This window comes from Xenopus laevis, chromosome 3L (genome assembly GCF_017654675.1).
Source record: "Xenopus laevis strain J_2021 chromosome 3L, Xenopus_laevis_v10.1, whole genome shotgun sequence".
Taxonomy (NCBI): Eukaryota; Metazoa; Chordata; class Amphibia; order Anura; family Pipidae; genus Xenopus; species Xenopus laevis.
Genome location: NC_054375.1, coordinates 21,404,912 through 21,426,099, shown reverse-complemented (window position 1 = coordinate 21,426,099; position 21,188 = coordinate 21,404,912). Strand labels below are relative to the sequence as shown.

Genomic DNA, 21,188 nt, shown 5'->3' with positions numbered 1-21,188 from the left:
TTTCTCACAGTAGCTGAGGTGTCCCATCAATCACACACCACCACTTTTACAAGGTCACAGGGAGCTGGCAACAGATCCGCACACAAAGCTCCCGAGCAGACATCTACTGGTGTCTGGCTGACAAAAAAAAAATCATGTTTGCTTCATTTGCCCTCATTTCCACATCTGTAAATTACTAGAGAAATAAATGCAGAGAAAAAAGACGGTTATTGCTCAGTTAAATCTCCCTGGCTGGTTAAATCAGACGAATAATAACAAATAATAGAATATCTGTATGTTTCTATTAAAAACCCACTCAGTTTTGCCTCTGTCTCTGTGCTTTGCACTTGCACCCTCTGAGCTGAAAATTACTAAGATGCCCTGAATTGCCCTATGTGCGTTTGACATCACTGCTCCTTTAAGGAAATCTTAAAGGGACAGTTCACTTTTAAGTTATCTTTTTGATGTTATAGAATTGCTAATTTTAAGCAACTTTTCAATTGGCCTTCAATTTTTCTTTTTTATGTTTTTTAAATGATTTGCCTTCTTCTGATTCTTTCCAGTATTCAAATGGATGTCAATGACCCCCAAATAAAAATTAAATGCTCTGTAAGGCTATTCAGGCCCTCTCCTATTCATTTTGCAGTCTTTATTCAAATCAATGCACGGTTCCTAGGGTAATTTGGACCCTAGCGACCAGATTGCTGAAATTACAAACTGGAGAGCTGCTGAATAAAAAGATAAATAGCTCAAAAAACACAAATAATAAAAAAAAGAAAACCAATTGCAAATTGTCTCAGAATATCACTCTCTATATCATACTAAAGGTGAAGTAGGAAACACCTTTTTTATAGTTTTCTATATATTTGCCTGGTTTTAGCCAGGCGGCAGGTTAAATATATGAGTGTTGGCTTGGCCAACAAAAGCAACTCCCAACACCAGCATATGGGTAATGCTCAGTCATGCGCTGTCAATATTGCCATTGCGTCTTCAATCCCCTTGACAAGGCACAGACGAGCACCTTTCTCTATATTTGTTATGTGCTTATTCCATTTAATCCTATAAAAACACAGGTTTATCACTGTCACAACTCATGCGGAATGGAAAGGGAAAATCAATATTTGGAGACAGAGCTACTTGTTGGGTTTGGCTCAAATGAGCAAATGTGAAGTTATTGTTTTCTCTGTTTGCAGAGATCAATACTTTCCATTTTCCCAAACATTAAATGAAATCTATAGGGCTCAGCAGGAATGCCTATCCTAGAATGCATGGGATTGGAATATATCAGTAATAAGCATCTAAATCCAAACACCAATACATGCACATAGGAAAATGTTTGTGTATATTATACCAGACAGGCATGAGTTCTAGTAATATGCCTACTAATGCTGTAAATCAGACAGGCATCAACTAAAGCTGGCCATACTGAATGACCAGTATTTTGCGGACTAGCCAGTAAAATATCAGCCAAGGATGGGGAAGCATTAAAGCATTGCTTTTTCAGCAAGCTTATTGCTAGGGTACAAATCACCATAGCAACTATGCATTGATATAAGTAAGAAACTGGAATATGAATAGTAGAGGGCCTGAATAGAAATATGAGTAATAAAAAGCAACAATAACAATAAATTTAGAGCCTTACAGAAATTTAATTCAGTCAGTGACCCCCATTTGAAAGTTGGAAAGAGTCAAAAGAAAAAGGCAAATAATCCAAAAACTATAAAAAATAGAAAAAATAAATGGCCAATTAAGGAGTTGCTTAGAATTAGCCATAATATAACGTACTAAAAGTATGGGGTTGGGGTTGTTTTCTCTGGAGAAAACCACGGGACATGATTACTCTTTATAAATAAATTCAAAGTGAGGACAATGAGGTTGTGGAATGCACTGCTGGGTGATGTTGTGAAGGCTGATTCTGTTAACACCTTTAAAGGGCACCTGTTGGATAAAAATGTTATCCCCAACCAATAGAGCCCGCATTCTCCCTGTGGTTGGGGATAACAGTAGTATTTTTTAAAAATGCCACCGCCAGCTCTAAGCTACCCACACTGGGAGGGAGCTCCCAGTGCGAGCAGCCATGTCCGGTCATTCGCATGCGCATAACTAAAATGTGCCACAAATTGCTTGTTACATGTGCGTCATGCGCATGACACAACATGGCTGTTTGCACTGGGAACTCTCTCCCGGTGGGGGTAGCGTCGCGCCTAATATTGATCTACTCATGGGTGGTCAAATGGAGCAAAGAGCTAGTGCACAGCAGGCTTTAGATGACAGTTCCCAATATGTGCTGTACAATACTGTCTGAACTTACACTGCTCTGGATGGTTTATGTCTGCAGATTTACACTGATTGTTCATTCATTTTGAACCTTTGCCAAATATTCTCTAAAAAGAGTAACATTCAAAAGAATCCTTACAGATGTTGTTCTATTGCAACTCCCACAAATGTCCAAAGGCTCTGGGAGTTGTAGTTTTATAACATGTTAAGTAAGCCCATACCTGTCCTAAATAAGCCCTTTCATTTCAGGCTGTGCAGCTGAGCCTGGAATCTATTTATATACCTTGATTTCTCCTTATAGTCTGTCTGTAGGGTATTTAGGGAGCACAGAAGCCTCAGCGATTTTCGCAGCTCAGATTTGCATATTTGAAATCTTCATGTCAAATATTTGCATTGCAAAACACCTAAAAACTCCCACCCGCAGGGGACACGCGGCACAGAGCCCATTGCATTGAAACTTACATTCCTTCAGGGAAAAAAAATCCTGCTTATAGCAATACTTTGCTCAAACCCTGGCACACTGCAAAAGGCTGAGAAATGGCGCCCTCCCCTGTACAAGCTCAAAGTACCTACTGTTAATAGAGGCTGTCTGAATAAACTCGAGAACATATGGGGTTGTTTAACCTCAGAGATGGCAACCTGGATCCAAAGTGATCCAGAGACATCTTGGCTGTGCCTGTTATGCCCATGGCCCTGCCCCTCTCAATTCTACCTTGGCCCCTCTTAATTCCACCCCTGGCCCCTCCCAATTCTAACTCTGACCCCTCCCAATCCCACCCCTGGCCCAGCCTTCATTCCACATGCCCCACTCCCCAGCCATACTTCCTGCATCACTGCTTTAGACAATATCGGAGGACATTTTGTGACATTTCAATTGACCACCTTTTTTCCTTTCTTTTTTTTTATTTTATAGTTTTTTAATTACAGGTATGAAATCCATTATCCAGGAACACATTATCCAGAAAGCTCCGAATTACTGAAAGGGCATCTCCCATAGACTCCATTATAATAAAATAATCCAGAATTTGAAAAATGATTTACTTTTTCCTCTGTAATAATAAAACAGCTCTTTGTACATGATCCAAACTAAGATATAATGAATCCTTGTTGGGAGTAAAACCAGCCCATTGGGTTTATTTAATGTTTACATGATTTTCTAGTAGACTTAAGGTATGAAGATCCAAATTACAGAAACATCCGTCATCCGGAAAACCCCAGGTCCCGAGCATTCTGGATAACAGGTCCCATACATGTATTTTTAATAATTTTTCTTTGGAACCTTTCCAGCTTTCAAATGGAGGTCACTGTCTCCATCGAAAAAAAAACAAATGCTCCCTAAGGCTACAAATGTATTGTTGTTGTTGCTTTACATTACTCATTTTTCTATTCAGGTCTCTCCTATTCATATTTAAGTCTCTTTTTAAAATCAGTGCATGGTTACTAGGGTCATTTGGACCCTAGCAACCAAATTGCTGAAATTGCAAATTGGAAAGCTGCTGGGTTTATTTAAATGTTTGAATAATTTTTAGTAGATTTGAAGTATGGGGACCCAAATTAAGGCAAGATCCCTTATCCAGAAAACCCCAGGTCACAAGCATTCTGGTCCCATACCTGTAATATGAACAGCTAAAGCTGGCTGGCCATGCACCTAAGACAATAAGTTGGAAGATTTTTCTAAGATTCTATCATTCAAGGCTACAGTACAGGTATGGGATCTGTTATCTGGAAACCTGTTATCCGGAAAACTCCAAATAATGAAAATTAATAATAATGAAGCGGTACATGTACTTGATCCAAACTTTATTGGAAGCAAAACCAATAAATTGGGTTCATTTAATGTGTAAATGAATTTCTAGTAGACTTAAGGTATGAAGAGCAAAATTATAGAAATATCCATTATACGGAAAACCTCAGGTCCCAAGCATTTTGTATAGCAGGTCCCATACCTGTATGACTGTAACCCTACCAACTATGGAATAAATCACAGGACTTAAGCTGAGCCAAGTAAATCTAATGCTAACTACATATAGTATTTTAGTAGCACAGTCTTAAATTGTATCACTGTCTGCCCTGAGCTGCCTGTTGGTAAACATGAAATAATATTATTCTGTATTAGGGCAATGGGTATTTCTGTGCCTGGATTAATTTAATATTGTCACATTTTTATATTCACAGAGCATATCTGTAGAGTGTGCAGGAGCCAATGCGTAATCATACAGAGGGATCATTCATCACAACATCCCGGCACCTGACAATGAATGGCCATAATATGTCTCATCTCGTTCCAGGAGTCTGCACTGCAGAGATTCCATGAAATGTTATTAAAGGGATATACATCTCCCATGCATCTGCCTTACCCAGAGAATTACATGAGAGGGTGTAGCTTTATGTGTGAGCCAAAACATTCAGTATATATATATATATATGTGTGTGTGTGTGTAGGGACACGGCTTCTGACCCCCCTTCCATAAGCTCATTAAAATATATTTGAGCACTAGTTCAGTTTCAAAACCAGAGACATCTACAAGATTCCTGCACATGGGGCACTGCCAGTCTATATACATGATGTGGCGAAAAGTATCAGAACCCCTACCTGTCCAACATCTCATTCCTAAACTGAGGGGATTAAAGGGGAGGTTCACCTTAAGTTAACTTTTAGTAAGTTATAGAATTTTCTAAACAACTTTTCAATATGCACCCTAGCAATCAGACTGCTGCAATTGCAAACTGGAGAGCTGCTGAATAAAAAACTAAATAACACAAAAAACACAAATAATAAAACATTAAAACAAACTGCAAATTGTCTCAGAAGATCACTCTCTGCGTCATACTAAAAGTTAATTTGAAGGCAAACTACCCCTTTAATATATTGGTCCTCTCAAGCTATAACAGCCTCTGCTCTAAAGGTCCCCATTAGAGGCTGGAACATTGTTGCTGGGAGTTGCTTCCATTCAGTCACAAGAGCATTAGTGAGGCTGGGCACTGATATTGGGGATCAGGCCTGGCTTGCAGTCCGAGTTCCAATTGATCCCACTTGGGTTCTGTTGGGTTGAGGTCAGGGCTCTGTGCAGGCCAGTTATGTTCTTCCATTCCCATCTCAACAAACCCATTCTGTACAGACCTCGCTTTGGTCATGGGGGCATTATTGTGCTTAAACAAGAGAACCCCAAAATGTTGCAACAAAGTAGGATGCATGTAATTGTCACAAATGTCATTATACAATATGGTCTCAAGGTTTGGTTTCAACGGAACCAGGTGTTGAATAAACAGGAAAAAAAGAGCAATAACAAAAGTACCCGGTTCCTATTAATTATAAAGACTTTCCTTTTATATACTTTATATATACATATCGGAAAGTTTAACATACACATCTGTGCCTTTTACCACGTTCTCTTTCCTTTAAGAACCTCTTGTTTTACTATAATTATCTCTTCCATTCTGCTAAATAAATTCCTGCAGGCTTTCTATTCGCATGCAGGGGTCCATTACAGTGAGGGGCAATGGGTCTCTATAGGGAAAAAAACAGAGAAAAGAGAAGCCGACTGCTGTTCGTTTGAGTGGGAGGAAGCAGATAACAGTCGAATTATTACCAAAAATAAACTCTTTGATAATTATAGTTATAACGGAGCATTTTTTAATCATTGTTTTAAGAGATATTTGAAGGGGGAAAAAATCAAATTTCGGATTTCAGAACATGAAAGTGTCCCGTGGCACAAAGTTCGAGTTCTAACTTAAAGGTTACATTTGGTCAACTCTCCTTATTTCATAGGTATAGGTAAGTATCAGTTAATTAAGTTAGTTTCAACTAGGATTCAAAATAGGCCCTGGCATTTCAAGCAAGCCCCAATTTGTGTAAAGGCAGGATTTAAGGGGTCAGCATGCTGCCCAACTACACCCACATTGGTTCAAAAACACTGGGGATGTGCAGGAGAAACAATAATTTTTTTAATTTCCCATGCGCCAATCCCCTTGTCTTAGGTCCCGATGATGAAAATTTGCACAAATAAAGGGGAGGGGACAGGGGCACGAACGGCAGTGGGCCAAGGGGCGCCCGCCATGTAAATCCGGCCCTGATTTCAAGTACACAAACAGCCCCTCACCTGCCCAACGAACAGTGACTGTCTATGGCATCTTTTAGCAGCCCCTTTGGCATTTGCAAGAACCCACAGGTTGCCAGCCCGCTGGACTGGATTTGTGGAAAGGCCACAAAGGCCTGGGGCTAGGGTGGCTGGATTTTAGTGGCGGAATGCCCAGCCACATTGGTTCCAGAGCACTGGGGACGTGCTGGAGATTTTTTAAATTTGCAGCAAGACAATCCCCAGTGTTTTGGATCCAGTTGTGAAAATTTGCACATTTAAACAAATGAAGTGGAGGGAACGATGAGCGACAATGGGCCTATGGGCACCAACTAAATAAATCCGGCCCTGCCTGCCAGACCTGCCTCCTGCCACTAATTCACTGGCACCCAGGAGAGCCAGTCACACAGTTTGAGAGCTATTATTGCCCATAGACCTATGGGCAAGGGGCACATTTGAGAATTTTGCCACCTGAGTAATTTCCAGCATGGCATTTGTTATATAAACCCCTTGCACCTGATGTGCCTTTAATGTTTCCAGACTGATAGGAAAGTCCATTGAAGGGACCTCTTGGGGCGATAATTGGAATTGTCTTAAGCTGTCTTGACTATTCTCATAGCCATAGTACCCTGACTGCCACGCTGATGTATTGGCCTAACTATTTTAATGAGATAAGTGGGGAATGACCAATATTGGACCATGAGAGTCAGAAGAAGAAGGCAAATAATTAAAAAAAACTATTGAAAACTTGCTAAGAATTTGTCATTAGATAAAATCAACTTTAAGTTGAACTAACCCTATAACTGGGGTGGAAAATGGGCACAATCCCCTTGTATGCCCTTCTCTTGTGTGATGCACAAAGGCAGGAATGCCGGGGGTGGGGAGGTGCCATAGCGCTAGACTAACTGCTTGGGGTACAGGGCTCCCTGCTGTTTAGTCAGACCCCTGTACCACATGCACCATAAAAGGCACAACTAGAAAAAGGGTGCAAAGTGCAACTGAACTGCACCAGCATCACATGTAAAATGTATTGCATGCTGATGGCTGCAGTTTTGTGCCCAATAGTGGCCATTATGGATTCACTACACGTTTGTGTAGAAATGCTATTGTTAAACTGAGGTCCTAGCCTTGATGTATGCCTTGGGGGCCCCCGCTTCTCTAAAATCCCCAGTGTTGGATAAAACACTGTCCCCAGCTGCAGAGTTGTGGCTACAAAGTGATATCTTGGTCATTAGTCCCGTGATTCTCAGGACTGCTCACCGCTGCATCAACAACAAATTCTTTTGCAGCAGAAAGGAGGTAACAGTTCAATCATACGGCAAGCAAACGGCACTATTGTTCTGCACAGAGATGCACAAGGACAAGCAGACGGCAGGACAATAGAGTCAGGGAATTGGGATGGGCCAGGGATGGGTGCTGAAGGTCCATTGACATAAATGTGAAAGGTCATTTAGAGGTGGATGTGCCGTAACACTATTATAGCCAGAGAGATATATGGGGAATTGTACAAATTGTAACAGGGACTATAATTAAAGGAGGATTATAAACTGGAGTATCATTATATGGGGTGCACAATAATGTATTTGGGCATCTCACCTGCAGTGGGTTTTCAGAACTGCACTATTTCTTTTTAAATAATTGACTTAAATTACTATTCTAGTAAGCTAGAAACATGGTGGTAAAGACCAACCCACTGCTTTGGTTAAAAGTTCCCTGCCCCACCCCCTATAGGCTGCCATACGTATGTTCAAGTCTAGTCCATTGCTTGAGTTAAACCCATTCCCACAACTATAGGCTGCCATCAGTGGTCCAGTTCACTGCTTGAGTTAAAGATTATCTGGTATATTCCAGTCCTGTTGCTTAAGTTAATGACTAGCTGTCTCTCCCCATAACCTATTTAGGCCAACCTTCTGCTTAAGTCTTTCAAGTCTGGATTATTTAAAGGGGCATATTCTCAGGCAGGTTCTGTTCTGGTCAGGGTCGGACTGGACTGGTGGTACACCAGCAAAAAAACCTGGAGGGCCCCGCTGGCCATGGCCATGATTCTGTGAACTACTCTCTGACCTCCCAACCCTGATCATGGCCGCATAAAGAGATCAGAAGTTACTAACTGGCAGGGGAAAAGGGGGGCGGAGGGAGGTTGTGGCTGGGGCAGGGGGTGGTGTGCAGGCCCCTGATGCAGCTGCCCCAGTGTGGGCCCAGAGCCCCTCAAATTCAACACTGGTTTGGGTTAGAAAATCCCATTGGGAAAGGACCACATCAGGTTCCACATTATGAACCAAATGTTGGGGCTTTGGAACCTTTAAATCAAGTAATGAGATGGACCAGATCAGCTGTTACCAAATTATAGGGCTGGTGTGGCCTGCGGGTGTCACTGTGCACAGGACTTGTACTGTGCATACACAGGACTTTCTGTACAGTCAGCTTGAGAGTGTTAGAGTTTAAGCTTACTGTTGTGTAATGCCTGCATGACTCTGCTAATAAAGCACTGTTATACTCTCCTCATCCTCGGCTACCCAAACATAACAAATGGCGACAAAGATGGCTCTTCTACCTCTGCAGCAGCCTGCACCTTTTCTTCTAAACCCTGGTGAGCCTACCATACCTTTTACTGCTTGGATCCGTATGTTTGAAAATCACATTATTGCAGCTGACCAAGGGGAGATTTCTGCTGCTAGAAAGCGTGCTTTACTTATTCACTGCCTGGGAGCAGAGGGACATCATATATTCTATACATTACCATTACCTGATTATACTTATGAAACTGCTCTTACTGCTATAAAGAACTTTTTTGTGCCAAGAGTAAATGTGGTTGCTGAAAGATATAATTTCCGCCAACGTGGACAACGTAATTGCGAATCCACAGAACAATTTGTAGCAGCTTTGAGAGAGCTGGTTGTTACCTGTGAGTTTTGGAATCTAACAGATGAAATGCTAGGAGACCAAATAGTGGAAAAAACAAACTCACCTCGCATTAGAGAGAGACTGCTCCTAGAGCAGGATTTAACCCTTGCAAAGGCTATTACAGTTGCTAGCCAAATTGAAATAGCAGTGGCAGAGGCTAAAACTCTCAGTCAGGGAAATGCTGGGAATGTACAGATTGTGAATTTAACACTGTGGCCTAATAATGCACAGTCACAGGCAAAATACAGTGCTAAGGAAAGGGATTCACCTACACTGCAAAACTGTGCAGCAAATACAAATAAAAAATACTGCTTTCGCTGTGGTTCAACACAACATAATATCAGACAATGGACCACAGTTTGTCTCATCCGAGTTTGAATTCTTTCTGAGAGAGAGGAATATTGTGCATAGGAAATCTTCAGTGTATTACCCACAAGCAAATGGAGAAATCGAGCGATTCAACAGAAGTATGAAAGAATCACTACAGACAGCAAATCTTACTGAAATCTTAGAAAGTATTTACAACAGAATTCCTACATAACTACAGAGCAACGTGCCATGCAACAACCCAATCATCTCCTGCTGAATTATTACATGGCAGACAGATGCGCACTAAGTTACATGTTGCAGACATCAAGCTTCCACAAACTACTGTGCCTACAAAATCGTCTACTGCTGACATTGTCAAACGTCAACAAGCCATATGCAAGGCTTATACTGACAGAAAACGTGGTGCAAAAGAAATACACCTTCAGCCTGGATCTTTAGTCAGAATTAAGAAACCAGGAATACTGAAACAAGGACAATCTAAATTTACTACACCTCTTGAAGTGAGACGCCAGTGAGGACCATACACATATGAACTGTCTGAAGGACGCATATGGAATGCAAGGCATCTTGCTCCTGTTAGATATGACTTTGGAGAAGCTCCATTTGATGAAGGACATTTTCCTACTCCTGATGCCAACTGCAATAGGCCTGAAGAAAGTGAACCTATAAGGTGTACTGAGAGAACAAGAAAACTACCTGCATGGACCAAGGACTATGTGATGTGAAGGATGCATAATATTGCTTTAATATGTATACTGTTTTATTATTGATGTTTATTTAATTTTTCCAAATGCTTTCCTACTATAGGGGAATATGTGGTGTTTATACAAATGGCCTGCAGGTGTCACTGTGCACAGGACTTGTACTGTGCATACACAGGACTTTCTGTACAGCTTGAGAGTGTTAGAGTTTAAGCTTACTGTTGTGTAATGCCTGCATGACTCTGCTAATAAAGCACTGTCCTCAGTGCTCCTCATCCTCGGCTACCCAAAAATAACAGCTGGTCTGCCTTGTGGACTCTAGAGTAGGTGGTGTGGTGGGTGGGAATGGATTCTTGCTATTGCTATAAAACTAATCTGGAAAAATCAAGCAACTTCTGGACTATACCAATCACAAAGGTGAGGCAGGAGAACTTTACCAGTAACATCAGGAAAATAACATTATTATCATTATTAACACATATATACACGCTGTATAATAGAAGGGTGTACACAGCAAACATATAGATTAAGCACAAAAATACAGCCAATAACAATCGGTAAAGAGAACCGCTCAACAGAGCTCACAATCTAAAAGATGCCCTAATAGCATTTCAGAGGCAGTAATTTGCACCATTTCTAGAAAGCAGGATATTCTTATGGGAGACCCAACTGGAGTTTTTGTACTTGGGCTTTTGGTGGCAGTTCATGAATAGTATTTATAATAGATCTCATTTTTGGGGTTAATGGTCCTTTAACTCAAACATTGGGTTCAATTAGGCCATACTTATGGCAGCTTATAGGGGGTGGATACAGAATCTTTAACTCATGGGTAAGTGGGCTGTACTAGATCACAGTAAAGGCATTTTTAAAATGTAACTTTTGATTGAAGGGGAAGTAAAAACTGCTGCACTGCTCAGCCAAACTGTACTTTAAATCCCAGAGTAATATTGTAGCATATAATGAAGGTTGAGGCATGATGGGAGTTGTAGTCCAGCAACACCAGGGTTGTATCCTTAAAGCAATATTGCGCAACAACACTATTCCCCAAATCTCCACAGCCAGTGGTTGCATTAAAATGGAATAAATCCTCCGATGAGAATCCCATCTGATCTGTATAAATCTGCCTCCCTGTTCTTTGTTCCTGGAAGGTTTAAGCCCAGTTTCCCAGAAATAAACAAGTCTTTCCTTTATCCCCATGTTTGATTTCAGTGTAATATAATGAAGACAAAAATTACATAATTATCTCTAAATGTAATATAACAGCAAGATGTCTGACACAGTGCTGGGAATGAAGTTTTAATTTCTTGCATCTATAATGACATTTTTCTGCAACGTCTGAAGAAAACTAGGGGTCACTGTGGGACGGCATTACGGTTGGGTTTACAACCCCTTTAAAGAGAAGACAAAAGGCTGTGACTGGTATAGAGACCACATGACTACACACTAGTAGGGATGCACTGAATCCACTATTTGGGATTCGGCCGAATCCTTGTTCAGCAGAATACAAAACCAAATCTGAATCCTAATTTGCATATGCAAATTAGGGACAGGAAAGGAAAAAGTGGAAAAAAATCTTCTTTTGTGACAAAAAGTCACGTGATTTCCCTACCTGTTCCTAATTTACATATGCAAATTAGGATTCCGTTTGGCCAGGCAGAAGGATTCGGCCGAATGCGAATCCTGCTGAAAAAGACAGAATCCTGGCCAAATCCCGAACCGAATCCTGGATTCAGTGCGTCCCTACACACTAGGTCCAAAAAAGATGCTCATTTATTATAGAGATTATATATATTTATATAGATATTAAAGGATATTGGAGCCACTGCTGAATTTCTGGCCTTGTAATTTATAGCAGAGGGTGCCATTCCTCTCAAGGGCAGGTCTCAGGATTATCACTATTATATTTATAAAGCACCAGTGCCATAACACTGCACAGTAGAAGGGTATGCATCAATCTTACAAATCACATACACACGCTGACCGATACAGGGAGTAAAGAGGTCCCTGCTCAGTAGAACTTACAATCAAAACATCACTGAACAATGAAGGCTCTCAGGGTGAGGGGGTAAGTAGAGGAGGCAGAGCCACTACTAGGAGGGCCCAAGAGGAGCCTAACATGGTTTACATTAATGAAGTTAATATGCACCAATAAGTGAATTATTATAGGTCACAAACATGTATATCTTGTATATGAGGATTATGGGTAATACTGTATAAATTTGGGGAAAGCTATCACCCCCTCCACCCCCAACACAGGTTTGTGTGAGTTACAACTGTTCCATGATAAGTAAAGGTCATTGGCACATCCAGTGAATACGGTAAGACGCCACCGTAAGGAGGGTTTCTACAACAGAACCCATATACAGTATCACACGCGCTGCCACCGAGCTGCCTTGTGTTCCCACTGAACTCACGTCTCCCCCTTGGGAAACCTGTAGCAGGCAAAGGCTCTGGAAAGGTGATTAAAGGGGAACTGAACCCAAAAGCAGGTTTTTGCTCAATGAAAGACAATAGAATTCTAAGCACCTTTCCAATATATTTTTATTACAAATATTAGAGATGGTTGTAAAGTTCTTTCTGAGTGTAATTGCTACTGGAAGCAGTGTTCGTCTGTCCATTTGTATTCGCTGCGTTTCAGCTGATACAAAGTAGCAGAAGCAGCTGTTTTACAGGCTTGGAGGAGAAATTACTTCTGCAACATTGTTTCAGTAATAGAGAACAGAAAGGGATAAATAAACACTGCAAATACATTTACAAATAGCGTTTATCTCTTTCAGTAGGCAACAAACAGTTTTGGGGTGTAGCTTCACAATGAAATCTTGCAGAAAATAAAATAGGATGGGCTCATACAAAGCATCTTGAACATTTTGGTACATTATGAATCCTTTGTAGGAATCCAGTGCCATCATATCCAGTGACTCTCCCTCGGTCGATAGAGACCTAAATGAGGAGCACACCTGTCCCTATGGAATGTACTATGTGTCAGAGGAAGAGATTCTAAAGTAGTACATAAAATGTATAATCTTGTATATTAAAACATAATATGTCACAGGAAAGGGAAGTAACTGTAGCACTGTGTAGAGTAAAGCAAGATGGTGTCGTACGATACAACTGTAAGATATTGTGTGTAGTAAGGTACAACAAAATTGAGTCAGTTATACTTTATAATAGAGTTATGCTACATGATGTTTCTTGCTCCCAGGGGCTATAATCCCCACTGTTACTATGGGCACCGTCTCTCCCTACTATACCTGCTATCCCATAGCCACAGTCCCTTCCCAGAGACTAATATCCCACTGCAACTATAGGCACAATTTCTCCCTACTATACCTGCTATCCCACAGCCACAGTCCCTTCTCAGAGACTTTTATCCCACTGTTCCTATAGACACCATCTATACCTGCTATCCCATAGCCACAGTCCCTTCTCAGAGACTATTATCCCGCTGCTACTATAGGCACCATCTATACCTGCTATCCCACAGCCACAGTCCATTCCCAGAGACTATTATCCCACTGCTACTATAGGCACCATCTCTACATACTATACCTGCTATCCCACATCCACAGTCCCTTCCTAGAGACTATTATCCCACTGCTACTACAGGCACCTTCTCTCCCTGCTATACCTTCTATCCCACAGCCATAGTCCCTATCCCACTGTGACTACAGACACAATCTTTCTCACTGTATTTGCTATCCCACAGTCACAGTCCCTTCCCAGAGACTATAATCCCACTGCTATAGGCACAGTGTTTCCCTACTATACCTGCTATCCCCTATTCACAGTCCGTTCCAGGAGGTTTGGATTCCTATTCATACAATAAATTATGCTGTGCTTCTTACCAACAACTGATATTTGATAGATTCACAATATTTCTAATTCCCAGGCAGTTGCTTGTGCGTTCACCACAATCAAGGCAATTATACACACAAATAAGTACATCATGGGACTCTGAGGTGACTTCTAGGGGGTTATTTTTATTTTAGGATTTATTATACCCTGAGGATGGAAAAAATCCAAATCTAAAAATCTGGCATCTCAGAACTGCCAAGGTTGCATATAAGTCAATGTGAGAAGTCCCAAAGATATCTGCGATGGGTTTTGTGCAATAATTCGAACATTTTGTGGTTTTTGGGCAAAATTTTTTGGTGGAAATCTGAAAAAATTCTACGATTTGTTTATTTCACTATTTTTTCAGGTTTTTTCCTGCACAGGAAATTTTCGGGAAAATTTATTGATAAGTAAGGGGAAAAAACATGTGCGGATTTGGCAGTTGTATATTTGGACTTTGATAAATGGGCCTCCCAATGTCATATTTTATTTATACATTACTAGTTTCAGTGACATGTGACACTAGAACTGATCACAGCCAATTACATCACTATGCACCATTTATAATTATATATTTTACAGGTTATTTATGAGTCTGGTGCAGAGAAACATGTAACCCTTGAATATTAGAAGTCGCTGAGGAATTAGGAAATGCCCATATTGTAGCAGATAGAAAACAAAAGACCTGCACTATTTAAATACTTATCGTCCTGTTGAAAATACAGGGAATGTACGCATAGATGTATCACCGTGATCTAAAGAGGCCTTCACATTCTACTTCAAAGTGCTAATTCCTAGTGGGATTCACTCCACCCCCTCTCAGTCATTCACATACACAAGCATGGAATCTTATATTGGAAAGCATCTGACAACATACACAACCACTGATGGATAGAGCGATAGAGCGCAAGGGATATATATATATACTATATATATATATATATATATATATATATATATATATATATATATATATATAGGCATATAGATTAAAATATATGGATAGATAGATATATATAGATAGATATCTGTAGAGGTATATATAGAGATAATGGTGATGCAGGTGGGAGTACTGCACTGGCAGAAGGCTGTATACACAATGTAGGATACAGTGCAATCCTGTAGCATCTGTTGGTGATGGAGAATAAGCTACAGAGAGATGACATGTCAACCTTACACATGGTGTCCAATATTTTGGCTAGGGTGCCATTCTAGCTGCTTATACTATCCCAACACCCCTGTGCCAGGGCAATACCCCCAGCCAGGAGGCAGAGAGTCCAAAACCTTGAAGTTGCCCAAGTGTGGAGCCCTGCCCGGAAGAAGGGCAGATATGACAAGCCATTAGGTACTCACCCACCCAGAGAGAGAAGAAAAAATCTTCCAGATCAGTGGGTCTCACGGGACACCTGGGGCGATCCGAAGACGTGCAGGCGGGGGGCGAACCTATATTATATATCCAGCAGCATGGATGTGTCCGGGGAAGGAAAAAGGGGTGCCCTGGGGGCTGGCACACGGAGTTAGTGCTGGAAGGTTATAGAGACAGATCGCATCCTCTCTCTCCTCCAGCGCCGGGCTTGTGTCTGTAGCGCCTCTGCCAGCTCTGTTTCTATGGATATAGGCTGTCAGTCAGGTAGTGCGCCTCTACTCCATACAAGCCGGTAATAGGATATGGGGCTGGCAGACCTGCAGTGCGCGTGTATTCCACGCAATTGTGTAAGCGGGGCTGAGCTCGTATCAGATTGATGAGACCGGGAGATACAATCAGGCTGGGTTGGGGGGAGAGGGGGGCTCCATAAAGGCATTCGTTTGTATGGGATGAGGGTGGGTATTGGTTTAAAAGGCAATCACGTGCGACTTCGTTACTAACCTGCTGTTTGTTGTATAGGAACAGAGACACAGGAATGACGCCCCAACAGCAAAGGGAACCGGGGCACCCACTTGGCAATAAAGACTCAGTGACGGGAAGCGATCTGCTGCGATACTCGGGAAAGAGAAAGCGCCACTTCCTCGGCACATCAAAGTGCAGGTACCAGTGTCAGAAATTTTTTTTTTTTATTTTTTTTTAAAATTTGGATTATTTCAATAAAATGGAGTTAATTTGGAGCTTTCTGGATGACAGGTCACCAGAAAATGGATCCCATACCATGTAATACATATATACATACACATAGAGAGAGAATTGCAGGGGGGGGCAATGGGTTAGTTATATATCTTTATGTGCCCACTAGTGATGTGTGGGCTAGCCCAAAACCCACGGGTCCCATTGGGTCTGACATAACACATGGTTACAGGCTGGTTTGGGTTCAGCTATTCCTTCTGTTCTCCCCACCCTCGACCTTATTGTGCCAGCTTCCACCTCCAATCAGTGCTTTTTATTAGGGATGCACCGAATCCACTATTTTGGATTCGGCCGAACCCCCGAATCCTTCCGGAAAGATTCGGCCGAATACCGAACCGAATCCTGTTTTGCATATGCAAATTAGTTGGGAGGGGAAACATTTTTTTCTTCCTTGTTTTGTGACAAAAAGTCACGTGATTTTCCTCCCTGCCCCTGATTTGCGTATTCAAATTCGGATTCGGCTAGGCCGGGCAGAAGGATTCGACCGAATCCAAATCCTGCTGAAAAAGGCAGAATCCCGAACTGAATCTTGGATACGGTGCATCCCTACTTTTTATAGACATGTGCCTGCATGTCCCGCGCCTTCTATAATGTCAGAGTGGGGCATGTCAGTCTCGGGTCTGTAAATACAGAGGTGCACTTGGGTTAGGGGTTGGTGGTGGAGGGGTCGATTAGGGTTGGGTGCGGGTAAACTTTTTGTCGACCCACGCATCACTAGTGCCCACTCAAGGGTATAACTATAGAAGCAGCTGGGGGCACAGAATGATATGCAGGAAGTTTAGTGAGATGCTAAAATGATTGTGCTGTTGCGCCCAGTGATGCCACTGTGCCCTCCTTGTCAAATGTCCGTGCACCTGAACCCACTAATACTTTTGTTCAGTCACTTGGCCCTCTATAGCAGCCCATACACATTTAAGAATCTTTGCCCTGTTTGGACATGGATGGGTGATCCAAATATTTGGTCCCCTAGACTAGACTGTGGGAGGTACAGTCTGTGCCCAATGGCAAGTCATATTGGCAGTTTAATATCCAGCATTAAATTATGTGGGTTATTATCAGTTAACCTATGTTAACCTATGGACCTCAGGGCAATATTTTTCCCTCCCACCTTCAGCACTTTTTCCAGATGGCAAACCCCTCAGATGAGATAGAGTTGTGGCACAGGCTCCGCATTCGCAGCACAGGAGCAAGCTATGATCCAGACTGACCCAAAAAGATTAACCCGCCAAGAACAAGTCATTTGTTTATTTGGGTCTACGTGTGTTGGGATTTTATTTGGGTGTTCCATGTGGTGACTGTGTTTATCCCTTAACCTGTTTAATAAAGCTTTAACCTTCCTCTTTTTCCACAAAGTTGTGTAAGTTGGTTATTGTATGGTTGTGTCATTTAATAGAATATGGGAGGGGAGGGGCTGCTGGTGGGGGGGTGTTTGGGCCTCTCTATATTTGAAATACTAGAACCTATTTTGAATCTCAGCCCAGACCTGGCTGTATATAGCGAGGGCTGTAGAATGTACAAATACAAAAATTTTTTCTCCAAGGCATGCTAATTAGTAAAAAAATATATTTTATTCACATCAATTATTAAAAAACATCAAGAGTATACCCTCTAAAGCCTAACGCGTTTCATGCTTACCCAGCACTTAGTCATAGGCAGAATCCACTGAATTCTGCCTATGACTAAGTGCTGGGTAAGCATGAAACGCGTTAGGCGTTAGAGGGTATACTCTTGATGTTTTTTAATAATTGATGTGAATAAAATATATTTTTTTACTAATTAGCAAGCCTTGGAGAAAAATTTTTTGTATTTGTAGTTTTTACCTCTGTTTGGTCACTAGAGGTCTCCGGTATGCGTTTTCATAGTATTTACTGAGTCTGCTCCCAATTTGATCTTTATAGGGCTGTAGAATGGGCTTGGTGGGAATCATGTGCCACTGAATGGAACTGTACTGTGCCACTGATTCTCTTTGCCTGTAGTATAATGGATCATGACGATCCATTCGTAACCGCATGGAAGCCCTTTTGGGCCCCTGATCCAAAGGTTAAAAGCGGTTGCTCCCCTTTCAATTAACTTTTAGCATGAAGAGAATGATATTGTAAGACAATTTGCAATTGGTCTTCATTCTTTATTATTTGTGTGAGCGAGAGTTAGGGTTACATAGTTAGTTAGTGTGAGCGAGAGTTAGGGTTACATAGTTAGTTAGTTAGTTAAATTGGGTTGAAAAAAGACAAAGTCCATCAAGTTCAACCCCTCCAAATTAAAACCCAGCATCCATACACACACCCCTCCCTAATTTTAATTAAATTCTATATACCCATACCTATACTAACTATAGAGCTTAGTATCACAATAGCCTTTGATATTATGTCTGTCCAAAAAATCATCCAAGCCATTCTTAAAGGCATTAACTGAATCAGCCATCACAACATCACCCGGCAGTGCACTCCACAACCTCACTGTCCTGACTGTGAAGAACCCCCTACGTTGCTTCAAATGAAAGTTTCTTTTTTTCTAGTCTAAAGAGGTGGCCTCTGGTACAGTGATCCACTTTATGGGTAAAAAGGTCCCCTGCTATTTGTCTATAATGTCCTCTAATGTACTTGTAAAGTGTAATCATGTCCCCTTGCAAGCGCCTTTTTTCCAGAGAAAACAACCCCAACATTGAAAGTCTACCCTCATAATTTAAGTCTTCCGTCCCTCTAACCAATTTAGTTGCACGTCTCTGCACTCTCTCCAGCTCATTTATATCCCTCTTAAGGACTGGAGTCCAAAACTGCACTGCATACTCCAGATGAGGCCTTACCAGGGACCTATAAAGAGGCATAATTATGTTTTCATCCCTTGAGTTAATGCCCTTTTTTATGCAAGACAGAACTTTAGTAGCCACAGAATGACACTGCCCAGAATTAGACAACGTGTTATCTACAAAGACCCCTAGATCCTTCTCATTTAGGGTCGAGTTTTTCTCGACCCGCACATCGCTATTCTGGAGGGTTGCCCTTAAAGACTGGTGGTTCACCTTTGAATTAACTTTTAGCAAGATGTAGAACATGATATTCTAAGATAATTTGCAATTGGTTTTCATTTTTTATTATTTGTCGTTTTTGAGTTTATTCTTCAGCTATCCTGTTTGCAATTTCAGCAATCCGGTTGCTAGAGTCTAAATAATGCTAGCAACAATGTACTGATATAAATAGAAGAGGGCCTGACTAGAAAGATGAGTAATATAAAGTACCAATAACAATACTTTAGTAGCCTTACATTTTGTTTTTAGACTGGGGTCAGTGACCCCCATTTTGATGATGGAAAGAGCCAAAAGAAGAAGGAAAAAATTCACAAACTATTAAAAAAAAAATGAAGGTCAGTTGAAAAGTTGCTTAGAATCAGCCATTCTATAACATACTAAAAGTTAACTTAAAGGTGAACCACCCCTTTAAAGGTTGATCAACTGCATGGGCACCTTGCAAGATTTCAGGGGTGACTTAATACTATTATTACCTTGCAATAAAAGAAAGCTATGCTACTAGCCCATAATGTTTCCTAGATTGCCTTGTTTGCTGTATGGTCTCCTATTATGGGTAAGGATGCCTGTTCGACACATAGGGTTCGGGCTGTCGCACTTTCCCTTGCAGATTTGTGATTATGCTCTATTTCATTGATTCAGAGCAGCAGGGAGAGTGCCAGTGCAAGCTCAGGGGAGACAGATGTTGCAGCAATGTTTGCAGTGCTCACTCGTGCAGTTAATGTGTCCCAGGCACAGACGAGATATCAGGAGAGTCGCTCGCTTGAGCAGATAGAGAGCCATATGTTGGCACAGGGAAAGACTGCTAGCCCTCCCATAAAGCACATGGAACAAAGGATTTTTCAGCCTATTGCGGTGGTGTCATTCCAGTTCACGTGGCCATCCCCCTCAGGATGGAATCAGGATTATTGATCTCTGGGGACCCTCTAAATATGGAAAAATTACATGCCAGACATGTTCTGGTGGTTTGATGAACTACCACTTCCCACATTCCCTGACAGGTAGGGTGCTGGGAGTTTCAGCTGAAACATAAATTTTCTCGTGAGGCAACTTCGGGCAACTTCAGAAAAACAAATTGATTCAAGTGCCATGCTGTCTGCGTTTTACATTCTAGCCGGTGGGAAGGCATTTATGGGAGATTAGTCGCCCAAAGAAGAGGTGATTTGTTGCTGGGGCGACTAATCTGCCAGAGTAGTCATGTCTACTAAAAATGAATAAACACAATAGGATTGTTTTGTCTCCAATAAGGATAAATTATACCTTGGTTAGGATCAGCTATAAAGTACTGTCTTATTACAGAGAAAAGGGGGATTTTTACAACTTTGAATTATATGCTTCTAATAGAGTCTATGGGAAATTGTCTTCACGTAATTTGGAGCTGTCTGGATAACAGGTTTCCGGGTAACCTGTATTTGTGTGTTAATTTACTTTTACATCCAAATGGAATGCTCTGATGCTGTGGGGTCCAGAGTAAATGCCATCTCTCCCTCCCCTACCCAAAGACTGGCCCAGAAACTTACTGTATGCAGTGCAAAATTTAGGTCCAGCACCATCCTAGGCACTGATCATAAGGCACCCCCTGCTAGCAAACTGTACATGCACATATGTGACATCACTTCCGCTCACACCATACACTGAAGTCTGGGAACCCCTCACCCTCCCAGGTGGCTGGGCAGATTTTTAAAAAGTATTTCTTATAAAGATAACATTTTTTATATACACACTAGTGATGTGCGGGCCGACCCGATACCCGCGGGTCGGGCGGGTGCGGGTTGACCTCGCACTACTCCTCGCGGGTGGCCCGCCACTTTCAAATGTCGGCATCCGGGTTCCGGTTTTATAGTCTTGCGTCTGCTCGCCCGCCCCTTTTGTGATGTTATTGTGACGTCATCGGCGGGTCTATAAGGACCCCGGAGGTGCGGGCTGCAGCAGGGCGGGTTAGGGTC

The 21,188-nt window shown here is 41.7% G+C and overlaps 1 protein-coding gene and 1 long non-coding RNA gene across 6 annotated transcripts in view; one reads left to right on the top strand and one right to left on the bottom strand.

Annotated features, from left to right (window-relative positions):
* anks1b.L (ankyrin repeat and sterile alpha motif domain containing 1B L homeolog) overlaps positions 1-15,718 on the bottom strand; it is a 59,554-nt gene extending 43,836 nt beyond the window's left edge. The window contains exon 1 of one of the 5 annotated variants that reach the window (XM_018251951.2): positions 15,455-15,718. The gene's annotated coding sequence lies outside the window, so the exon portion shown is untranslated. The remainder of the gene's footprint in view (positions 1-15,454) is intronic. The other 4 variants (XM_018251950.2, XM_041586032.1, XM_018251954.2 and 1 more) reach the window with 4 other exon arrangements.
* A 117-nt stretch (positions 15,719-15,835) lies between these two features.
* On the top strand, positions 15,836-17,572 carry LOC108710797. The gene is made up of 2 exons (XR_001934797.2): positions 15,836-16,127; positions 17,335-17,572. It is a non-coding gene; the product is annotated as an uncharacterized LOC108710797 (long non-coding RNA).
* Positions 17,573-21,188: the final 3,616 nt, after the last annotated feature.